This window comes from Hylobates moloch, unplaced genomic scaffold (genome assembly GCF_009828535.3).
Source record: "Hylobates moloch isolate HMO894 unplaced genomic scaffold, HMol_V3 SCAFFOLD_12, whole genome shotgun sequence".
Classification (NCBI taxonomy): domain Eukaryota; kingdom Metazoa; phylum Chordata; class Mammalia; order Primates; family Hylobatidae; genus Hylobates; species Hylobates moloch.
The window spans coordinates 18,446,111-18,461,281 of NW_026652287.1; the positions used below are offsets into that span (position 1 = coordinate 18,446,111).

At 43.3% G+C, this 15,171-nt stretch overlaps 2 long non-coding RNA genes across 2 annotated transcripts in view; one reads left to right on the forward strand and one right to left on the reverse strand.

The window, feature by feature from the left end:
- Positions 1-15,171, reverse strand: part of LOC131380822 (uncharacterized) — a 60,189-nt gene that overhangs the window by 25,751 nt on the left and 19,267 nt on the right. The gene's annotated exons all lie outside the window — the stretch shown is intronic.
- Positions 4,026-15,171, forward strand: part of LOC131380823 (uncharacterized) — a 28,335-nt gene continuing 17,189 nt past the window's right edge. The window contains exons 1-3 of the long non-coding RNA XR_009209070.1: positions 4,026-4,275; positions 5,425-5,813; positions 13,923-14,188. This is a non-coding gene — a long non-coding RNA (uncharacterized LOC131380823). The remainder of the gene's footprint in view (positions 4,276-5,424; positions 5,814-13,922; positions 14,189-15,171) is intronic.

The window sequence follows — 15,171 nt, forward strand, 5'->3', positions numbered from 1 at the left end:
TATAAATAAAATATATATTTATATATAAATAAGAAATGTATATTTTATATAAATAAATAAGACATATATAATATATTTGCATAATATATATATTTTAACTTGCTTACTGTCTGTTTCTCTTCTAGAATGGCTAACTTCCGAGGCAGGGATTATATTCATCATGCTTACTTCTCTATCTCTAGTTCCAGCCCACCGAGTGGCAGACAATGAATGTTCAAAATAAATATTTATTGGGTTAATGGAAAACAAAGTGGCTTAGGCAAATACATGCAGTGACCTAAGCTGCTAAAAAAAATTTTTTTTAATCCTGAACTGAGTTACTTTCAAACTAGGCAACTTCTCAGCCAGAGCCCACTCTCTGCCAGAACCTCCAGCCTCTTCAGAAGAGGCAAACGTGGATGATGAGGATTCCCGAGTGGCCTGGGATTAGGGCACAAGACGAGCGCTTTCCCTGGACAGCTCAGGTCAGAAAAGAAATCTCCGTCTCCCAGGCATGGTTCACTTCCCCCATGCATGGCTGTGGCACGTTCCGTCAGATCAGGTAATAAAAGTACGGTCAGGAGGTCTGCAAACTTTGGGTTTTGTTTTGTTTTATTATTAAAAACTAAACATTCGGAACACAGATAATTCGGTTCCGCATGAGGCTTCCTTTGGCTCCTGCATCTGAGGAATTTAACAAGGGACAAAACAGGGAAATATATACATAGCTATTTGGTATAGAGATTGAAAGCAAAGTTTTAACTCAAAGGATTATTAAAGTAACCTCTCTGGGCAAGTTGTGATCAGTAATGCTGCCCAGATCATCATATTGTGGGCTTTTTAAAGAATCTGGAGGCAGTGGGGGACTGAAAGACTTTTTGTTGTTTGGTTGTGTTTTTTTTTTTTTTTTTAATTAGCTTTAAAAGGAAGAGTAGAGTGATGGTAGAGCCAACTTTTAAATATCCTTCTTGGAATGGTTGGAATTGAGTTTCAAACTTTAATGTGCTCCCAGGGACAATAATACAGGCTGGAAAATAATTATTTTCCAAGTTCCAGAGCTGCTTTACCCCTCCATCTGTACTGTCCCTGGCCAAGTTAAGTTCCCACCCAGGGCACATTGCCCCATTAAATTCTTTTTTTTTTTTTTTCTGCTCCTTCCTTCTTTAGCATTATAAAGGGGGCAGGTCCTTCATTATAAACTCTTGGGAATCATGCCAAGACCACCGCTAACGAAATAGTTTAGAGTTGAGCCCTCAGAAGCTTGAAAAGATGACACATACCACAGTTCGAGTTGAAAAAGATTCCTCAGGTGTAAAATCAGGCAGCAATATGAAGCTACTCTTGTATCGCACTTCTTTCACTCAATGTTATGCTTGTGGGATTCATCCACTTGTTTGCAAGAGATTGTAGTTCATTCATTTTTCACTGCAGTGTGGTACTCTTCTCAGTGAATTTGCCACAATGTATTTATCTATTTCACTGTGGATGATGGTTGCTTAGATTGTTTCAGTTGTAGGGCTATTAGCAACAGTGTTGCCATTAAGGTTCTTCTACATACCCTGGTGAATATGGGTACCATTTGTCCTCCAATATCCTTAACCTCCTGGCCCAAAAGTTCAGAACCCCTTTGGAGTCATGGAGCTCTTGGATAACCTGATGGAAGCTGGGCCCCATATCCAAAATACAGACACATACACACAGACAGACAGAGACAGAGAGACAGAGACAAAGAGACAGAGATAGACATACACAGATATAGAGAGGCAAAGGTGTAGACATATACAATATTGCATATCATTTTAGGGAGGTCACAAGGAGCCTCAAGTGTATGCAAGGATCACCTCAACAACACCGGCTGTACTCTGGTCTGGGAAGGGAATCAGGGAGACCTTTTCAGGGGTGCCTGACAAGCTGTATCTTTGGGGGAAACCAGAGAACAATGAGGTGAGTTTCCTTCCAAATCTGCTTCTGAATACTTTTGTTTTTCCTTCTTGGTGCTGGGAGGTTTCCAGCCCCAGAGAGGGAGAAACAAGAGGTCAGTTTCCCCAGCATAACTCCAAACTCCATGGCACTCCTGCAAAGCCTGGTCTGCTCTGTGTGGATGTCTGTGTTTGCACCAAGGGTGAGGGCAAGGCTGGAGCCAAGAATAACCCATAATTCTGCACACAGCAGATTGAGTTTCTTGCAGAATTTGCTCCCAGAGGAAAAGGTAATGGCAGGAGCTGAGCATGGCCAAGGCCTCAGAGAGTGGATACGCTATGTGTGTTGGAAAGCACCCACGGCAAAATTTGCAGACAGTGACGGGCTCTGGGGGGCATGCACATGGGTCCAGCCATGTTGGGCGGTGCCACTCTTAGTCCTGGTTAACAGGGTCCCTATGCTCTAAAGGGTTCTGCCCTGACTCTCTTCTGACTGTGCCCCTCCCTTTAAGGCAGAAGAGTTGGCAGGAGCCACTTTGCCCCATCATTGGTACTCCCATGTTCAGGGCACACAGAAACTGAGATTTCTGTCACCTTACTGCAGCTTGGCCACCCGGGATCACCGGGCTGTGGGTGATGCACCCTCTAGTCCCAGGATGCTGCAATTCCCACCTGTGTCTCTCTCTGCATTGCTCTGTGTGTCTCTTGTCTATTGCTCTCCCGCTGCTTCTATCCGTGTCTGTTTCAATATCTCACTGTGCTTTGTTTTTCTGTATGCATCTCTTCCTCAAGCTGTCTCTTTCCTTGATGCTCCTCTCTCTCTGTTTATCTCTCTGTACGTCTCTCTCTAATGTTCCCTCCATCTTTCCTTAGCCCACAAGCCTCTCAGTGCCTTCCCCCCAATAACTGGCCATTGGGGACAGCTGCCGGCAGTGACCTCAGAGCCCTTTTGTGCCCACTTTGCCTTCCTCCCTCTGCAGCGCCAGCCCTGGACCACTGCTGGAAAGGGAGCTGCAGAATGAGCTCAGCTCTCTTCGGAGAGACCTGCACCCACTTTCTCGTTCCAAGCCCCAGGGCTCCTTGCCGTCAGAGGGGCTTCAAAACAGCCTCTTAATAATTAGAACTAGATTTCCCATGAATCCTAAAAAATGTATTTCGATCCTCTTAGCACCAGGGCAGGAAAAAGACTGGAAGCTCCCTGAAATCAATCGAATCTGCATCCCCCGGGCTTCCTGAACAGGCAGCTCCCCGCACCAGTCAGGAATCTTCCCAGGTTGATGTCTTATCTCAAAGGGAAGGAGAGGGAGATAGTTTTGAACTCATCCCCCTTCCCCAGCTCTCCGCTGCAGGAGCCTCAGGTTCTGGAGTCCAGAAGGAAGAGGACTGGGGGACAGCGCCCCGAGTGTGAGGAGGTGCTCTCCCTGGAACCCGGCACAGGCAGAGCTTCAGGAGCACCCAGGATTTCCTGCTCTGAGTCAGGGGTCGCATCGGAGACCCCCAGCTAATCAGCCTCGCCTGCCGGATCTTGCCTTCTCCAGAAGGTGAAGAAGGCATAAATTTTAAAATTCCTCTCCCCTCCCCGCCCAAATGGGTTGAGATTACTCCAGGCAAAACTGTCTCTTCGAAAATTAAAATTGGGAACGGTTCCATTCCAACTCAAATGGCTGAGCAGAGAATATTGCAAAAACTTTACCAAGTTGCGCAAAAAACGGTTCCCCTCCCGGCTCCCGCCAAGCATGTCCCTAAAGGGCATTTTTCCAGGCAGACGGTCCATAGCTCTCATCAGATTTTCAAAGAGCTACGAGGAGCCCACCACCGCCACCACCAAAAGGGTGAAAAGGTTAAGGACCCTTACAAAGGTACGCAGCGCCGCGATTACACTTGGAAAGAAAATCTCTGCCTGCCCACCCGCCTTATTTTTTTTTAATCTCCCTCCCCTTCCTCCTCCTCCTCCTCACCCCACCCCCTTTTTTCTTTTGCAGCTTTTCGTTGACATTTCAAAGCCTCTCTCCTGGTTTCGATTTGAAGCTCCCGGATAAAATCGATCAATTTAAAAAAAAAAAAAAAATAGGCAAGGATTCCGGTTCTGGAATTCGAAGTCCTCCCCCTTCCGCGAGGGCGGAGCTGGAGCCAGAGGCAGGCCGGCATAAAAACTTCGCTTGCGCAGGCACCTCACGGCCTCCCTACTTCCCTCTTCCCCAGACATTTTTCCCCCCAAAAAAGAGCGGGATCAAAGAAAAAGGTTTAACGTTTTCGGCAAGCGAGCACCAGGCGCCCTGCGCACTTAAGGTCGGGGAAGCGGGATGTTGAACTTGCTCCTCCCATTTGGCGGCGGGAAGCCCCCACATCTGTTGACTACCTGAATCTGCGACCTCAGGTATTCCAGGAAGCCGGTCTGGCGACCTTAAAAGACTGTGAGGTGGCCAAAGTCATAAACTGGAAGACAGCGACTCAGATCTGAGACCTAATTCCTGTTTTATTGATTAAGGAGGGCAGGCTAGATGGAGTTAGAAACAAGATGAAACTTGAAAGATCCCGCACAAGTCCTCTCTTCCGCTGGCCTTCGCCTTCCCAACAGCTGCTGTGCGTCTCACCCCAGCTCATCTCTGTGGGGAAGGGGACGCCCAGGTAGGGGAGGTGGAAATTTGCGAATGTGGCCGTTACAGGAAATTCAAAAGGAATAAGGCTAAGGGAGCAGAATTAAATCTCATTTCATTTAGTAACATTGTGGGCTGCAGGTAAGAGGGCGCTATCCTGGTTATTGATTTTTTCTTGATGTAAAATTTTTACATTTTGTTCATCATGGGATTCTTTTTGTATTCATTTTTGGCGTTTTAAATATACTTCATTAAAATATTATTTGTCTTGATTACCGAGATATTTTCACCATCTTACTGGCCCATGCAAAGCCTCATTCTGGTCCCTGCCCTCTTAGCCAGGGCAGCTGAAAGGGGCCCTCAAAGTCCGAGTCTTGGCTGGGAAACATTTGGGGGTTTGGGTATCACTGAGAGGAACAGGCATTTAGGAAATGAAGAGAAGGAGACAGAGGAGATTTTAAGGGTGCTGAGCTTGTTTCCTGATTGGAATCCCCGGGTCAGATCAAGGCAAGAGAGAAATCTCATTTTCCTCCCCTAAAATGTGACTCCGTTCACTGTGACATTTCTGGCTGTGATTGAGAGCAGGGAGGCTCGGCCATCTGACGTGAGGTCAGGGGCCTGGATTTTGTTCCTGGGAGCCCAAATCAAACTTACTGTGTGGCCTGGGACAAGCTGTACTGTGCTGAGACTGTAGCCTCCTTAGGTGATTTTTTTTTTTTAATGGAAAAGACCAGCCATAGACATCCAGAATATGTTAAATAAATCAGTTTTCCAAAATTCTTCTTGGTTTAAGAGTAAGTTTCCCCTACAAAGCCTCTATTTGATTAAAAGGCTTGTAATAATGGCTAAGCTTTAGTGAGCGTTCACCCCAAGTCAAGACACTTTGCCGGTTGTTTTTAAAGCATTATCTCTTTTAATCTTCACAACAGACCCAGGAGGTAGAAAGTATCTTTCATTCCTATTTTACAAATGAAGAAACTGAGGCCAAGAGAGGGGAAGTAATTTGTATACAGTGGCTGAATGGTGGACTTCAGAGATCAGGCAAGTTTCCTCCAAAGATCCCCTTCTTACACAATACGTGTCTGTGAAAAATTCACTGCATTTGCATTTAAGAACATTTGAGGACAGTGGAAGTGTGAATGGATTTGGAGAGGGAAGGCCACCTGCTCTAGAAGAAGCCGCCTCGGGATCTGCATATCTGTACCATCTGCATTCGAATTGCCCTTCAGAGCAGCTTCTTCCTTGCCCGGCTCATATCCCCCAAAATGAACTACACTGCCATCCAAAAACAGCTGTTTGCTAGCCAGTAACAACCCAGGTACGTACTCTGTGTACCAGAGCATTTTCAATAAGCCACAGATCCTCAGGCTGAGAAAGAAGCCACTGGAGGTTCAGAGCCAGGCACAGGGGATGAGGCAGACAGAAAACATAAGACGAGAAACTGGGAAACAGGGAATGTCCTGATGCTGCCTAAAATTCCAGGAAAAAAAAAAGGCACACAGTGGTTGGAGGAATGGGTGCTGCAGCCTGAGAACCGTGGAGAGGAAACGATGCTGGTTGGTTCCCCATTCACAGCCTTTGGTGTCTCTAGGGTATTTGTTTTTGGAGAAGAAACATCTGTGAGGGTAAAACACTTCCTGAGTGAAGCAACTGTGTCCCACAGAAGTTGGGATACATCTGATTTTCTGTGATGCCTTCAATGCAGAAGTAAACATGATTAGACTTTAAGCTTTTCATACAAATACTTTTTTTTTTTTTGAGACAGAATCTCGCTCTGTCGCTCAGGCTGGAGTGCAGTGGTGTGATCTTAGCTCACTGCAACCTTTGCCTCCTGAGATCAAGTGATTCTCCTGTCTCAGCCTGTTGAGTAGCTAGGATTACAGGCATGCACCACCATGCCCTGCTAATTTTTGTATTTTTTAGTAAAGACGGAGTTTCACCATGTTGGCTAGAATGGTCTCAAACTCCTGACCTCAAGTGATCCAACCTGCCTCGGCTTCCCAAAGTGCTGGGGTTACAGGCATGAACCACTGTGCCCGTCTACAAATACATTTTTAAATGTATTTATAAAGGTCTTTCAGATTTGGGGTTCAAACAAAAAGGTCATCAGAGATCAGATTGGCAGCTGGAAATGGATGACCTACTAAAAAATCTGAATTATCGTTCCCTGCTGTTAATGATTATAACTTTAATTCAGACAGTGCTTTAAACACATTTCTCATTTTGTCTTCAGGCCATAGCTCTATGTGATAGATAGATTAACAAGTCATTCCTTTTCACCTGTGAAGAAACTAAAGCCCAGCAAGGTTAAGTTGCTCACCCAATGTCACACAGCAGTAAACAGAAAAAATAGGATTCAAACCAAGTTTTTGTGGAACCCTAGACCCATGTCCTTATCCCACTCCATGGCCAGGGGCTAAGCTCATGGAACATACTCAACATTTTGCAAGGCTGTCTAGGGAGTGTCAGAGATTCAGCGTGTCAAAGAAATGCCAGATGTGATTTCTGAAGGCAGCCCCAGAACGTTCTCTCAATCCTTTCTCCTGGCCAGGAGGCAAGAAAGGAGCTGAGAATTGCTGTCCAGGATAGCCACAGTGCTCAAAAACATGGGGCAAGGGACATACGTGTTGAGAAATAGACTGCCACTGACTGAGCAACACGATCCCCAAGTGAGATTTCTCATTGACTGTCACTTGGCTCAAAGAGACAGCATCATCCAATCTGTTTGAGCCAGAGCTTAACAGAGTAGTCAGCATTTGCTGAGAACCTGTGTGCCATTTTTTTTTTTTTTTTACCAAGTGCTAAATCATTTCTCTTTCTAATACTCCAGTGAGGAATTCTCTTTCTAATATTCCAGTGAGGAATTGTCTGGGCAACCATGCACAGTTGTGCAGGTCATGCACTGCACAAAAGGGATGTCATTCACATCCTTCTGTCCTTGCCTTTGCACATTTATATATATAGCTGCCCCTCAGTATCTATGGGGTACTGGTTCCAGGACTCCTTGCAGATAACAAAATCTGAGGATTCTCAAGTCCTTGATATAAAATGGCATTGTATTTTCATATAGCCTACACATCGTTTTTAATGCTTTAAATCACCTCTAGAATACTTATAATACCTAATACAATGTAAATGCTATGTAAATAGTTGATATACCACATTGTTTAGGAAGTAATGACAGGAAGAAGAGCCTGTATGTGTTCAGTACAGACACTTTTTTTGTTGTTGTTTTGAGTATTTTCCATCTGCAGTTGGTTGAATCCCTGGATTCAGAACCCACAGACAGGGGGCTGACTGTATTTATTACAACCGTTTTCCAGAAGATGGCAGTAAGGTGTCTTGTTTTAATGACAGTATAGTATGACAAAATTCCAACGTGGAAGTAAGGTGACTTGAGGGAAGGGTGTCTTCTTCTAATTGCATAAAGACACAGTATGGGTAGTGACCCTGGCTATGATCATTTTTCGCATTCACAGCTGGGCACACTGAAAAGTGGAGTGCCTGACTTAGGTTCACAGAACTGGTTAGAAGGTAAGTCAGCCCTCAAACGAGCCCATAGTCTGGGCTTCCACCCACTATACTGGGGCTCCTAGGAGGTTGAGAAACAATTTGGAATCACCCAGATCTGGGTTTAACCTCTACCTCTCCTGTTTAAAGCTGTTGTAAAAAGTGATTCATACCCTCTGAGCCTTGGTCTCTGCATCTGTAAAATGGGTACAATAATAGTTCCTCCCACAAGCCTAAAATTTATATGGAACCACAAAGACCTTGAATAGGCAAAGCAATCCTAAGTAAAAGAAGCAAAACTGGAGGCATCATACTACCTGATTTTAAAATATACTACGAAGCTATAGTAACCAAATCAGCATGGTAGTGACATAAAAACAGACACATAGACTAATGGAACAAGATAGAGAACCCAGATATGAATCCAGACATTTATAGCCAACTCATTGTCAACAAAGCTGCCAATTACATATAATGGGGCAAGGATAGCCTCTTCAATAAATGGTGCTGGAAAACCTGGATAAACATACGTAGAAAGAAGAAACTGGAGCCCTATCTCTCACCATATACAAACATCAAATCAAAATGGATTAAGAACTTAAACATAAGACCTGAGACTTTTAAACTACTAGGAGAAAACATTGGGGAAATGCTCCAGGACATTGGTCTGGGCAAACATTTCTTTGTGTAAGACCTCAAAAGCACATGCAACCAAGACAAAAATAGACAAATGGGATTACATCAAGCTGAAAGGCATCTGCACAGCAAGGTAAAGAATAAACAAACTGAAGAGACACTCCACAGAGTGGGAGAAAATATTTGCAAGCTATATTTGACAAGGAATTAACAACCAGAGTATCCTGCAGGAGCTGGATTTAAAATAAAAATAACCAGAATACAAAGAAGTTCAAACAACTCAATAGAAAAGGGGAAAGGAAGGAAGGAAGGGAGGGAGGGAGGAAGGAAGGGAGGGAGGGAGGAAGGAAGGAAGGGAGGGAGGGAGGGAGGAAGGAAGGAAGGAGAGAGAAAGGAGAGAAAAAGAAAAAAACAGGTATATGAAAAACTATTCAATAACTCTAATCATCAGAGAAATGCCAGTCAAAACCACAATGAGATATCATCTCACCCCAGATAAAATGGCTTTTATCAAAAAGACAAGGAAGAACAGATGTTAAGGAGAAAAGTGAACCCTTATGCCCTGTTGGTGGGAATGTAAATTAGTACAGCCACTATGGAAAGCAGTATAGAGGCTATTCAGAAAACTAAAAATAGGCCAGGCATGGCAGCTCATGCCTGTAATTCCAGCACTTTGGGAGGTCGAGGTGAGTGGATCACCTGAGGTCAGGAGTTCAAGACCAGCCTGGCCAACATGGTGAATCCCCATCTCTATTGAAAATACAAAAATTAACTGGATATGGGCCAGGCACAGTGGCTCATGCCTGTAATCCCAGCACTTTGGGAGGCTGAGGCGGGTGAATCATGAGGTCAGGAGATCGAGACCATCCTGGCTAACACAGTGAAACCCCGTCTCTACTAAAAATATAAAAAATTAGTCGGGCATGGTGGTGGGCACCTGTAGTCCCAGCTACTTAGGAAGCTGAGGCGGGAGAATGGCATGAACCTGGGAGGCGGAGGTTGCAGTGAGCCGAGATCACGCCACTGCACTCCAGCCTGGGTGACAGAGTGAGACTCTGTCTCAAAAAAAAAAAAAAAAAAACTTAGCCGGATATGGTGGCAGTTGCCTGTAATCCCAGCTACTCGGGAGGCTGAAGCAGGAGAATCACTTGAACCTAAGAGGCGGAGGTTGCAGTGAGCTGAGATCATGCTGCTGCACTCCAGCCTGGGCGACAGAGTGAGACTCTGTCTCAAAACAAACAAACAAACAAAAACAAACAAACAAACCCCATAAAAATAGAATTACCATATGATCCAGCAATTCTACTTCTAGGTATATCTCCAAAAGAAAGGAAATCAATATATTGAAGAGGCATCTGCGCTCCCATGTTTATTGCAGCACTGTTCACAATAGCCAAAATATGGAAGCAACCCAAGTGTCCATCAGTGAATAAATGGATAAAGAAAATGTGAGCTGTAGGTATAGATATAGATCTCACATTGGAATACACACACACACACACACACACACACACACACAATGGAATATTATTCAGACATAAAAAAGAATGAAATTCTGTCATCTGCAGCAACGTGGATAGACTGGAGGTCAATATGTGTAGTGAAATAAGCCAAGCACAGAAGGACACTTATGCCACATGTTCTCACTCACATGTGGGAGCTAAAAAAGTGGATCTCATGAAGATAGAAGGTAGATTTGTGGTTACCAGAGGCTGGGAAGGGTGATGGGAAGAAGAGATAAAGAGAGGTTGATTAATGGTAAAAATATACAATTTGATAGGAGAAATAAGATGTAGCATTTGATAGATCAGTAGGATGACTACAGATCACAATAATTTACTGTATATTTCAAAATAGCTAGAGGAGAATATTTGAATGTTCATAGTATAAAGAAAAGGTGAATGTTTAAGGTGATGGATAGCCCAGTTACACTGATTTGAGCTTTATAAGTTATATGAATGCATTAAATTATCACATGTAACCTGAAGTTATGTACATCATCTATTATGTATCAATTTATAAAACTTTAAAAATAGTCCCAACTGCAGGAAAAAAGAGATAATATAAGCAAAGTGTTTTGTTCAACACCTGGCATGTAAACACTGGCTAGCGTTATTATGAATTGTGTCTGATTTGTACATGGTTGAATCTTTTTCTTTCATGTGTCTTGAATGGAAGGATTCCAGAACAAACCCTACCTCCCAGCACACAAGATTGGGAATGTTAACAGGCTTTCTAGTTATCATGGTTCCTGGAAGGGTCTCTTGTTTGGGGACATTCTGTTGTGTCTATTTTCAGTCCTATTTTTCTTCAGTTTGCAGCTGGATATGGAGGAATTATTGGGAGGGGGGAACTAGATGATTTGTCCAGCTGTGGCTGCCCTGAGTTCTCTGAGAGACAGAGAGAGAAAGGGGGAATGAAAGACAAAGAGAAGGTGGTAGAGGGAGATTGTCAACCCAGCAATATTCATGAAGCCCTAAATTTATTTTGCAAATGATGATTTTAATAATTCAAACCCAGCAAATGGCTGGGAAGGCCAAAGTACCACCTCATTCAGCACCTTAGTGACATTCAGAACTAAGAAACCTGTCCTCTCATTTCAGCCTGATGATGTCACCAGATGCAGATGATGGAATTTCCACAACCTCCCCGACAACAACAAAATTAAGTTATTAAGACCGCTGGGGAACTTACAATTCTTAACATTTATTATATAATTGTTATGATTATTACCACTCTAATTTATTTCCCTACTTAAAAATGTTCTGGCGACTGTAACTCATTTTAGGCTGATCCTCGCAAACCGAGAGACCTCAGATTATTTAGAGAGAGAGAGAGAGCGTTTAGCCAGGTGCGTGAGTCTCAGATTTCCTCAAAATTGCTGCAGGGCCTCACTCAATATAGAAATAAGCAAAAAACAGTGTGTGCATTATATCAATATTATGATAATGTGCACCGAATGCAGATCATAAGTGATTAATTCGGTCATTTTCCAAGTTTATCCCTGGGGGTTTAGATCCTAAAGGGCCCATGAATGAACACAAGCACACACGTAATCCCATCTTCCTAGGGCTCTGTGGAAAAACACTTTAATGCAAAATGAGGAATGAGAAATTAGGTATATATAGTAGGAAAAGCAGCTTTTTAATTGTAGGCTTAGTCTTGTCTCTAACCTGTGGGCAAAGCGGGGGGACTCAGAAGGTAGAAAGGAAATAAAAGTGGCTGAATCATATCATTATGTGGTTTTTCACCAGTATGTTAATATTATAGAAATGAAACGCTCTTCTAGGGAGAAGTTTGCATCTGAGGTTAAACTGAGTATTTGATCTGAAGGGCCTGTGAGTAGAAAAAGAAATTGGACTCCTACATGGACAGTTAAAATGCCAGTGGATTCATATTAATTGAACCATTGAATGTTTTATGTTCAGTAAATGTGCTACCCTGTTATAATGATGATATTAATATTAAGGAGAGTTTATTGAGTATTTAATATCCTCCATTGTGCTAAGACAGTGATTCTCAGTGGGGAAGGTGATCGTGTCCCTCCTTCCCTCCCCCAGGGGACATTTGACAATGTCTGGAGACACCTTAGGCTGTCATAGCTGGTGGGGGTGCTGCTGGCATCCAGCCAATGAAGGTCAGGGATGCTGCTATGTATCCTTCAATGCACAGGACAGTCCCCACATCACAGAGTATCCAGCCCCAGATGTCCATGTGCCAACAGGGAGAAACCCAGTGCTAAGGCTTTGCATGCATCAACTCATTTAATATTTGCAACAATTTTTCAAACTAGACATTACTAGTTCCCCCATTTTACAGATGAGGTAATGAGGCTTGGAGAAGTTAAAAGGACTGTCCAAGGTCATTCAAGGACTACTGGAGGCATTGAGAAAAAGACTCCCCTCTTGTCTCTGTTCACAGCTGGAAACAAGGCAGAGAAATGCTCCCAGATAATCCATGCGGCTCCCATCTCATGCTCCCATGCAAGCTCAGGTGTGTGGCCCATGGAAGGTTCTACCTCCAGCCACCTACCAAACCACCTGTGGGAAGACAGAACGTACTCCAAGCCTGGTAGGCAGGTACACAATACTACCTGCCTTGAGCAAATTCTGAAAGAATATAAACAAATCTATCAATGCTTATCTCTAAGGTCAGGTTTGGGAGACTTTATTTTTCACCTTATTCATACATCGAGCATGTAACAATTTCATGATCAGAACAAAACAGTGATTTTAAAAATATGTAGAAAGCTTACATAGTAATGGGGGAAATAATTGCGGCAAGGGAAACAAGATAAATAGGTGCATCTTCTGTGGCTACTCTCAGTTTTACAAGAATGTAAACCGTAGTGTCAGGATGTCCACCTTGATGGAGGAAACCTGAAAGCCGGGAGCCCTCACTTTCTTACAAGGTAGGAAATGAATGCTTTCTTTCTTTTGTATACCTTGTCTATGAAATTGACTTACTGTATACTAATATATATTTTTACTGTTTTTCAAAAATTGTATTTACAATAATAATACAAAGTACCTCTGGACTCATTTTATTTTATTTATTTATTTATTTTGAGGCAGAGTCTCCCTCTGTTACCTAGGCTAGATTGGAGTGGCATGATCTCGGTTCACTGCAACCTCTGTCTCTTGGGTTCAAGCAATTCTCGTGCCTCAGCCTCCCGAGTAGCTGGGATTACAGGTGTGTGCCACCACACCTGGCTAATTTTTGTATTTTTAGTAGAGACAGGTTTCACCATGTTGGCCAGGCTGGTCTCTAATTCCTAACCTCACATGATCCGCCTGCCTCAGCCCCCTCAAAGTGCTGGGATTACAGACGTGAGCCACCGTGCCTGGCCCAACCTCTGGATTAATTTTAAAAACTTATTTATTTATTTATTTAGAGGCAAGGTCTTGCTCTGTCACCCAGGCTGGAATGTACTGGCACGATCATAGCTCACTGCAGCTCAAACTCCTAGGCTCAAGAGATCCTCCCAACTCAGCCTCCCAAGAAGTTTGGACTACAGGTGTGAGCCACTGTGCCCAGGTTAATTGTTTTTTTTTTTTATGCGAAAGAATGTAAACATTTAATGTATATTTTTCTGAGACATCTTTCCATAGTTTTCTATAGATTCTCAAAGAGGTGCAGGGGAGTCCAAAAATAATAATTGCAACTAACATGCATTAAGCACTTAGTTTCCAGAATTATGCTAACCATTCCACATGCATCATCTCACTTACTATCCCAATAACCCTATGAGGTCAATAATATTTGTAACCTTATTTTACAGATAAAAGAGAGACTCAGAGAGGTTAAGACACTTGTCTAAAGACCCACAACAACAATGCCAGAATTTGAACCCAGATGCATCTAGCTTTTAACAGAGCTTTAATCGTCCACCACATAAAAAAGGTAAGCAGCACAGGATTCAGTTATTCTTTAGGGACCTTCTAAGTGTGCCATTTTATTATTTTCCAAGAGAGTTTCAGGGACGTGTGAAACAGAACCTTATGCATCTAACAAGAATTCTTCCACCTAAGAGCTAGGGGACAGCAGGTACGTGCACGGTGAGAAAAAGACTCACCTCTTATCTCTGTTCACTGCTGGAAACAAGGCAGAGAAATACTCCCAGATAATCCATGAGGCTCCCATCTGGGGACGGGGGTGGGAGAAGGTGACTTTCATCAAGTTAGAAGGGGGTGAAAGTGAGAACTTGAAGAGTACATGGTGGAGACAAGCATTTGGAATGGTCATGGTGGTTTTAAAGCTGTGTTAAAAACGCTAACAAAACTGAAGGCAGTCTGGGAGTGTGGACCCATCAATCAAGGCAGGGATTGCAAATAGTGTGTTCCCCTTTGAGGAGACTCCTAATTAACCACAAGCCATCACGTCCTACATTTGAGATGTGTCTTTCCTTATGGCTCATTGGAGGGTGGAAGAGTGTGTTAAATATGTCCATGCGGTGAGAGTAGATGGTGAAGAAACCTGCAGTGGGTTATTACCTGGAAAACTGTGGCTGGCTTTGGTTACCCAAGGTCAGGGTGAAAGAAGGCAACTTGGATTAGATACAGTGCCAGGAGCAGGTTAAGGAGAATGAGGCACTCTACTTCTAACACAGAATTTAAGGGAGCACTGAAAACCTCAGTAATCAAGATAAATAGTATTTTAATGGAATTTTTTTATTTTTATTTATTTTTTGAAACAGGGTCTTGCTCTGTCACCCAGGCTGGAGTGCAGTGATATGATCATGGGTCACTGCAACTTCTACCACCCGGGCACAAGCAATTATCCCACCTCAGCTTCCTGGATAGCTGGGACTAGGGGCGTGAGCCACCATGCCTGGCTAATGTTTTGTGTTTTTAGTAGAGATAGGATTTTGCCATGTTGCCTAGGCTAATCTCAAACTCCTGGGCTCAAGTGATCTGCCCACCTAGGCCACCTGGGATTACAGGTGTAAGCCATTGAACCTGGCTCAACATTTTTAAAAATACAAAATTAATGCACAATAATCAGTGATTTTAAATATCATTTATATTTTA